This window comes from Aptenodytes forsteri, unplaced genomic scaffold, assembly GCF_000699145.1.
Source record: "Aptenodytes forsteri isolate BGI_AS27 unplaced genomic scaffold, ASM69914v1 Scaffold72, whole genome shotgun sequence".
NCBI classification, from domain to species: Eukaryota; Metazoa; Chordata; class Aves; order Sphenisciformes; family Spheniscidae; genus Aptenodytes; species Aptenodytes forsteri.
This window is the reverse complement of record NW_008796193.1, coordinates 1,381,832-1,389,235: the sequence shown is the minus strand read 5'-3', so window position 1 is coordinate 1,389,235 and position 7,404 is coordinate 1,381,832.

Below are 7,404 nucleotides of genomic sequence, written 5' to 3'. Positions count from 1 at the left end.
GGAAAAAGCCCCCCCCCCCCCCCCATCACCACCGCTTACCCCGAGGTTTATTATTACACAAATGTGAATTCCAGAACCGGCATCTGGGGAGCAGCTGCTGGGAGTTAACCCCTTGCCTGCTGCCCGCGAGCCGAGCAGGAGGAGCGGGTGCATGGCTGGAGCGTGGCCATGCTCGGGGAGGACCTGGGCATGGGGACGCAGGTGGGACACCCCTGCTTGCACTGCAAGGTGGCTGTCTGGCAGGTGCGAAGGGCTTTTGCTGTGTAGGGACATGTCTGTGCGTGGATGGGGAGGCGGGTTCCTTCCTCTTTTTCTTTCTTTTTCTCTCTTTTTTTTTTTTTTAATAACACACACTTCTGTTTCCATTCAGAGGTTTTATGGGGATTTGCTCTGCCTTCTAGGCAAGGCCTGAATTTCCAGTTTGCTTTGGGACGCAGCTCCAAGGGATGCTGCACTTGGCTTCTGATGAGCAGCCTGGAGATAAGGGGTGAGACGGGAGGCCAGCCGCCTGCTTAAAATGAAGGGCTCGACTGCAAGTGGTCCATCTGGACAGCGTGTTTTTGCTGTAAGACGGATGTTTGGGAAAGAAGGCAGGTCCTCACAACATCCTACTCTCCCACCAGCCTTTACGGCATCTTTGCAAGACTTTAGGGGTTGGTCAAAAGACCGACTTTTCTGCCACTCAAAGTCCCCCTGCCTCACTAAGATATTCCCAGGGCCAAGAGCCTTGCAGCCCCATGGCAGGTCATGGATGCTCAGGGAGTGCGTGACCAGGAGAAGCCTCTCCCTCCTCGGCTTGGCTGGGAGGTGATGCCCAGGCTGGCCCTGCAGCCCCTTTCCCAGGTGGCACGGGTGCAGCCAGACCCTCCCCAGCCCTCTCCTGCGAATGCCAGCCCTGTCCCAGCACCCGTGTGGTGAGGGTCCAGACGGCGCTCAGGTCTGCTGCTGCTCACGGCTGTACCTACTTCCAGATGATGGAAATATTCCAGGGGGTGACTCACTGGTGGCAGCTTTCCCCGTGCTCCCGGGAGTCTCCAACCCCAGCCTTTCCAGTCCCTGGGCAAGGAATGGCTCCTCTCTGCCAGCTCTGCGAGGGCTCCACAGTTGACAACCAACTCCTGAAATTCAAACTTGGAGTCTAACAGGAAGCCAGTGCCAACGGGGACAGAGACACCACATCTTCGGTGCAGGGCAGCTCGCTGCACCCCGAGGAGTTTCCAAATTTCTGTAACACATGACCCCAAGGCAGGCGTCTTGCAGGAGCCCTGTCCGGACGTGAGGCAGGGCAGAGGGGTGGCTGTCGGGAGGAATAGCTGCCAGGCAGGGATGGGAAGGAGGTCTTGCAAATCACAACTGCGAGACAGCCCACGGCTGGTGGGGACGATGAAGCAGCTCCCTCCAGAGTGGCAGGCTCTGAGCGCAGCCGTCAGGGTTGCCCTCCCCGAGGAGGGCCACCACAGGAGGGTGTCCCACAGCTGCACACCTCAGCACAGACTTAGGTAAGCTGGGGAACATGTAGCAACTGTGTGTAATACTGGGTGCTTTCGAGCAATTTACAGTCATCCCCCCCAGATCAGCATCAAGGACTTGAAATAAATCACTGACAACTGCAGTGATGCCAGAGCTCCATTACTGGCCTGATGGGAGACAAGGGAAGTAGCGTGTTACCTGCCCCAGCACAGGAGCCAGCCCAGGAGGGACCCTCTGCTCCACAGGACACACGTGCAGGGGCTGTAGGGCTTTTTGGGGGAGAAAACGCAATGAGCAGGCAGTGAGTGCTCCCCAGTGGGATGCCCAACAGGCAGCAGGGCTGTGCCTTGTCTGCAGGGGTCCGGAGCCCACCCAGCTCTCAGCCTGTGCCATGCTCTCCTCTTCCCTTTGCAGCCTTCTCTGGCAGCCAAATTTCCACTTCTGGTGCTTGACTGGCAGCCAGAGGTGATTTCCCAGGACAGGAGATTTAAGCGAGTTTAGCAGTCAATGGAGGCAGGCATCGGTGTGCTCGCTTGGCGTTGGCAGCTCGACACGCCGCAAGATGACAGCAGGCAAAGGTCACGAGCAGGCAGGTGACAGGTTCTGTCAAACACAGCCGAGCCTCCTGCCTGTGCGCCGGCTGCCAGATACCATGGTGATGGGCAGAGCTGAGGCAGCAACAAGTGTCGTAAAAGCCGGGAAAGATTTTGGAGGCAGTTTTAGTGCCTGGATGAAAACCAGCTGTGAGTTTTGCTCCTGGGCTGACACAGGCACTACCACGGCTGCTCAGCCCGTGCTGGGAGAATGGAGAAGAGATGGGAGGTGCAGGGGCTCTGGCAGCTGTGTGGGCTCCGGGTGAGGCTGGAGACAGCCCTGGGACAACTCGCAGCGTAGAGCTGGGCTTCGGCAGTCAGACTTGCTCCCCTGGTCAATAGGTTTCATCAGTGGTGGCTCCCACTGCCTCCAGCTCACTCAGCTGGATGACCCGCCGGGGCTGGTGCAAGCATGGAAATCATCCCCTTGACTCCTCGGGAGGGGACCAGAGCGTGATGGGACAACGCATCAGGCTGGGTCCCTCCTTAATTGAGGGCCTCCTGCTCCCTGCTGCTGCTTTGCCCGCAGACCGCCTCCAAGCCTGAACCATACCACTCCTGACACCAAAGTGGAGCTGACAGGGCGACTCGACAGACAAAATAACAGCAGCCAGAGCAATCACTGTCTCCTGAGGAGGTGTTTATAATGCGAGGAACCCCTGAAGGGATCTGAGCAGGAATGGGAACAGAAGCTCCTTTGCTTGGGCTTGAACTCCTGCCTGTAAGCCAGCGCATGGAGCCCAGCCAGCAGAGCTGCCTGCTTGCTCTGCCCGCAAAGCCGGTCTCCAGGCTCTTACCCCGAGCATGAGGAGTGAGAAATGGAGCTGACAGGAGCTCCTGCAGCACCAGGAGCTCAGCAGCCCCCCGCAGACTGCAGTGCCATGCCAGAAAACCTCTCCCTCCCCTTGTCAGTCAATGCCTTGCCTCTCCGAAGCCAGCTCCAACTTCTCTCAGCATCTGCTCATGCCCATAGTCCTCAGCCTCTTCCTTCGTGCACTTCTTACCCCAACACTCACACAGTTTGTTTTTCTCAACCTGCAAGACCTTTGGGGCAGGGAGTGAGCCTCCCTCCAGGTTTCATGAACCAACCCTGTGGTGCAAGGGGGTTTGAGCTGTAATGAATCACAGTGTGGGTCTGACTGGGCTCGGCCGCCCCTGAGCATTGCATCTCTGCCGGCTGCTCCGCTGGCAGCACACACAGCGGTGAACGGGCTCGCTTTCTCCCACAACAAGCCGAATCCCACTAGGCAGCAGGGGTAGGATGACAAATTGTTCTGACTAATAGTCTAAACAATGTGAAACAATGGAAGTCAGGGAGCAGCATATAAAATATGCAGCACGCAGGGGGCTTGGCTATTTTATTTGATTATCAGATGGATATTCCAGTGGCCGGGATCCATCAGGAATAGAACAACACATGTCAAACTCAATAAGGGTTCGCGAGGGGCGGTGGCGGGGCGCTTGAGAAGGTCCTTCTCTGGGGTGCAGTTGGGAAGCCTAACTTTGAGTCAACTGCTTGTGAAAATGAGACAGCTTTCCCTGCCCAACACACAGGAGCATCCACCGCATCTTCTCCGGGAAAGGCAGGGGTGAAAGTGCCTGACCCTGACCCAGGCCCACCGAAGAGCGGTAGGAACACCGGGTGGACGGGAAGAGGCGTGGGAAGACTGCCCAGCTGATGTGGTTGAGCAGACAGGGGAGGCTTTCTGTCTTCTCCTTGAAATTCCTTTGCGTTCAGAGTCATTTTGAAAGTCAAAAGCTGTTAGATTCCCCAGGACGCCCAGGGAGGGATATTGACTGGGTCTGCTCTGATGATATTTCCCTGCACAGCTGTTTGTGCCATCAGCAGTAGAGTTTCTCTTTAAAAAGAAGATATTTTATCCATTAAAAAGAAATCCATAAATGATGAATATGTATTCCGTCTAAGACTGAGTGATGAAATCCTCTCAAAGGTGCAAAGATCCAGCTATCTGTCTGTCTGCTAGCCCTGCGAGGGACCGGTGGTGTGTTCCCTCTGAGACTCCTCAGCTCTTTGAAAACCTTGGGGTCAGTAACGCTGTGCAGGGCTCTCTGGCCAGGAATTTTTCTCTCCGGAGGCTCCTTGTGCTTCCCGCATCTGAGCAGGGCAGGAATGCTGTGAGAACAACCCCTCAGAAGTTGTTTGAGACTTCCAGCTGGAACAGAAAATGTAGGACAGCAGAAGGAGGGGAAAAAAGCTGTTGGTGGGGAGGAGGGAGAAAGAGAACGCTCCTTTCTGCCCTCTGTAAGGGGTCCCGCTCCCCAGCATGCCCACCCGGGAGCAGATCACTGCATAGGCTACCCCATGTCTGTGTTTTTCTGGGTGAGTCCTTGTCTGGGGCCTGCCTGGGGGATGCTGACCCAGGATTTCTGATGACCTGCAGCCTGCTCAGAGAGTGGGACACCTGGGTTGTCTACACCCGAGCCGGTGCCAGCAGCCCACAGGGGCAGGGTGAGTCGGGGCTCTGTGTGTCTCCAGATCGGCAGCACCTGAAGGACACAGGTCTGATGCTGTGCATGGGCACAGGGGCTCTTTTCTGATGCCCATCACTCCTCTGTCTCAGCGTTTCCTGGAGACTGTTCATGGGATCTAATAACTTCCCCATCCAAAATGACGCTGGTTTATTCCCATTGTCACAATGCAGCTTCTGAAAGTCTGACGCTTCCTTCTCAGGATAAATGCAAGTGACTTGAACCTTGGATGCATGATTGGCACGCACCACCTCCTTCCTTCTTTTACACTTCTTGGGTTCTCATTTATTTTTGCTTTAGGTCATTTATTTTGTATGGGAAGACGTGCCCTGGAGCTGGCAGAAGTGCTCACTGTATGCTGCATGCCCTGCTGTGCCAGAAACGACGGTGGCAAGGGCAACCGAAGCGACTCGGTTTGACCAGCACACCCTCCTGCTTCCAACTCCTAAGAGACAGATTAAATATGAGCTCCACAGCTCCCCTGTTTCCTCCTCCCTCCAGAGCGTTGTAGCTCGGATCGGCACCCCTGGTCATTCAGGTCAGGCAGGAACACCACGCCACGTGGCAGGTAAATACCTGCTAGCTGTTACCCCGGGTGCAGTCCCATCTCTAGGCAGCTTCTGCACCTGCAATACCTGTATACCTGCCCCGGTCGATGGCGTCTGTTGCCAGTGCCCGTGGCCGCTGGAAGATGTGATCACATGCATTGGAGCTGGCTGCATCACTGGGAGTGGAGAATCTGAGCTGTGGCTGAGAGGGTCCTGCATGAAAGACCCTTCTGCAGCACCTTTCCCCCCTCTCGAGCTTGTAGTCCTTCCTACATAGACAGCTTGGCCTTTTTTTTTTGCTTCTTGGTCTTGCAAGTGTCTCCGTGGCCAGGGCAATAGGATGAAAAGGCGGAGAACAAGGGGGACCCGTAGAAAAGCAGGCAGAGAGAGCAGCAAGCCAAATCACCGAGGCAGGAGGGAAATTTCTCAGCTGAAACTGGGAACAACAGCTCAAAGTTTGTCACTGTCTGCACCTGATGCAAATCCATTTGCCGAGGGATGTTGGGAGCAAAGAGCAGAACGCTCCTGATTTCACAGGTTTGTGTCATGAACTGGAAGATCCCAGACAGAAAGAGATTGGAGGAAAAATAAAAAGGAGAAAAACCAACCAAAACAAAATGATGCAAACATTGGCAGTCTTGGAAGGGGAGCACTCCCTTGGAAGGGAGGGAAGCAGGCAGCACGGCCCAGCCAAAATGCTTTAAAAGCCTCCCTTTTATATGGCATTTGTTCTTCAAAGACATTAGGGCTTGTAAAAAAGCCCTGCCATTTACCTCTGCCTCTGACATGTTAATGGTTGTATTTTTGAATCATTAAAAATTGAAATGTGTAGCACTTTCAGCAGCTGCCAAACCTCTCCACAGCCCAGCTCTCCCCCTTCTGCTCTCCTCCATCAGCCTTCTCCCCTCCCTGTTTTCTCCATGTGCTCTCTCCTCTGGCGTTCCCCCCTCCATCCTCCTCTTTCTACTGCCCCTGCCTCCCTCCTTCATTTTCCCGGTTTTTTCCCCCCTCTGCTGTTTCCCCCCCAGCCTCCCTCCCCATCATTCCTCTGCTGGAGTCTCAATTCATGGGAAGCACTTGATAATCTGCAGCTTTAATACTCTCATCTTGCCATTCTCCTATTCAGTGGGACTTGGAGAATTAGAAAATGTATTTATCTAGGTACACTGGAGAGCAAGAGAAACAAAGAAACCAGCAGGGCTTTTCTAACGAGGAATGACTAATTTGACCCAGGAGAGCCCGTCCTCTTCCAAGCACTCAATTTTCCCCAGGTTTTGCATCCAAAGATAACATTGGCAATGCCAGTGGCAACGATGGGGCACCTGCCAGCCCGCAGCTACCGTGGGTACTGTGCTCCCCGCAGGGGCTGCTGCCAGCTGCAGAGAATGGCAGTGTTTGCTTTACCTGCTCTCTCAGATGTGACATAACCTGCTGCAGCCAGAGCATCAAGCGCAGAGCCAGCAGATGCGGGGATTTGGAGAAGCTGCTGTTTGTCTGCTGATGGCCCTGCTCGGGGCTCCTGAGCACTGAGAAGTTCAGGTCCTGAAGCGCAGCCTTCCCGAGGGCAGGCTGGAACGGGGCCGGGCTCCCTGCAGCCTTCCCGCGACTTCGAGCAGCTTCTGACAGCTCATGGACTGGAAACACCGACGGGTTTTCTCAGGTCTGTGCCCATGACAAATGCCTTGGCGCGGCCTCTGCAAGTGCTCTCAGCAATCACTACATGCTGTGGGCGTAGACAGCGCTCAGCTGGGGTTGGAAGCCTTGGGAGATGAATCTTGGCCGGCTCATAGTCGCAGTGGGCTTCTATGACAGCCCCAAGAGGGTGGTGAGAAGAAGGGTGCTGTGGCCTTGCATCCCAGTGCCATGGAAGGTCCTTACCACGCTGCAGTGTCACCAGAGCCTTGGGCTCAGAGGGGTGTGGGATCATCCTCAAGCTCTCAGGGAGGTGGGTCCCTGGGGGGGCGGGCCCGGCTAATAGTCGCAGTGGGCTTCTATGACAGCCCCAAGAGGGTGGTGAGAAGAAGGGTGCTGTGGCCTTGCATCCCAGTGCCATGGAAGGTCCTTACCACGCTGCAGTGTCACCAGAGCCTTGGGCTCAGAGGGGTGTGGGATCATCCTCAAGCTCTCAGGGAGGTGGGTCCCTGGGGGGGCGGTTGCTGGAAAGCACCCTTATGGAGAAGAGCAATGGTGCCATCGCCCTCCTGTCTCCCCAGACGCTGGCAGGAGTGCTGGGGGTGCAGGCAGGGAGCACTGGGAGTGCGGGGAGATGCGGAGGGCACCCGGGGGGCAGGAGGGGCGGGGGG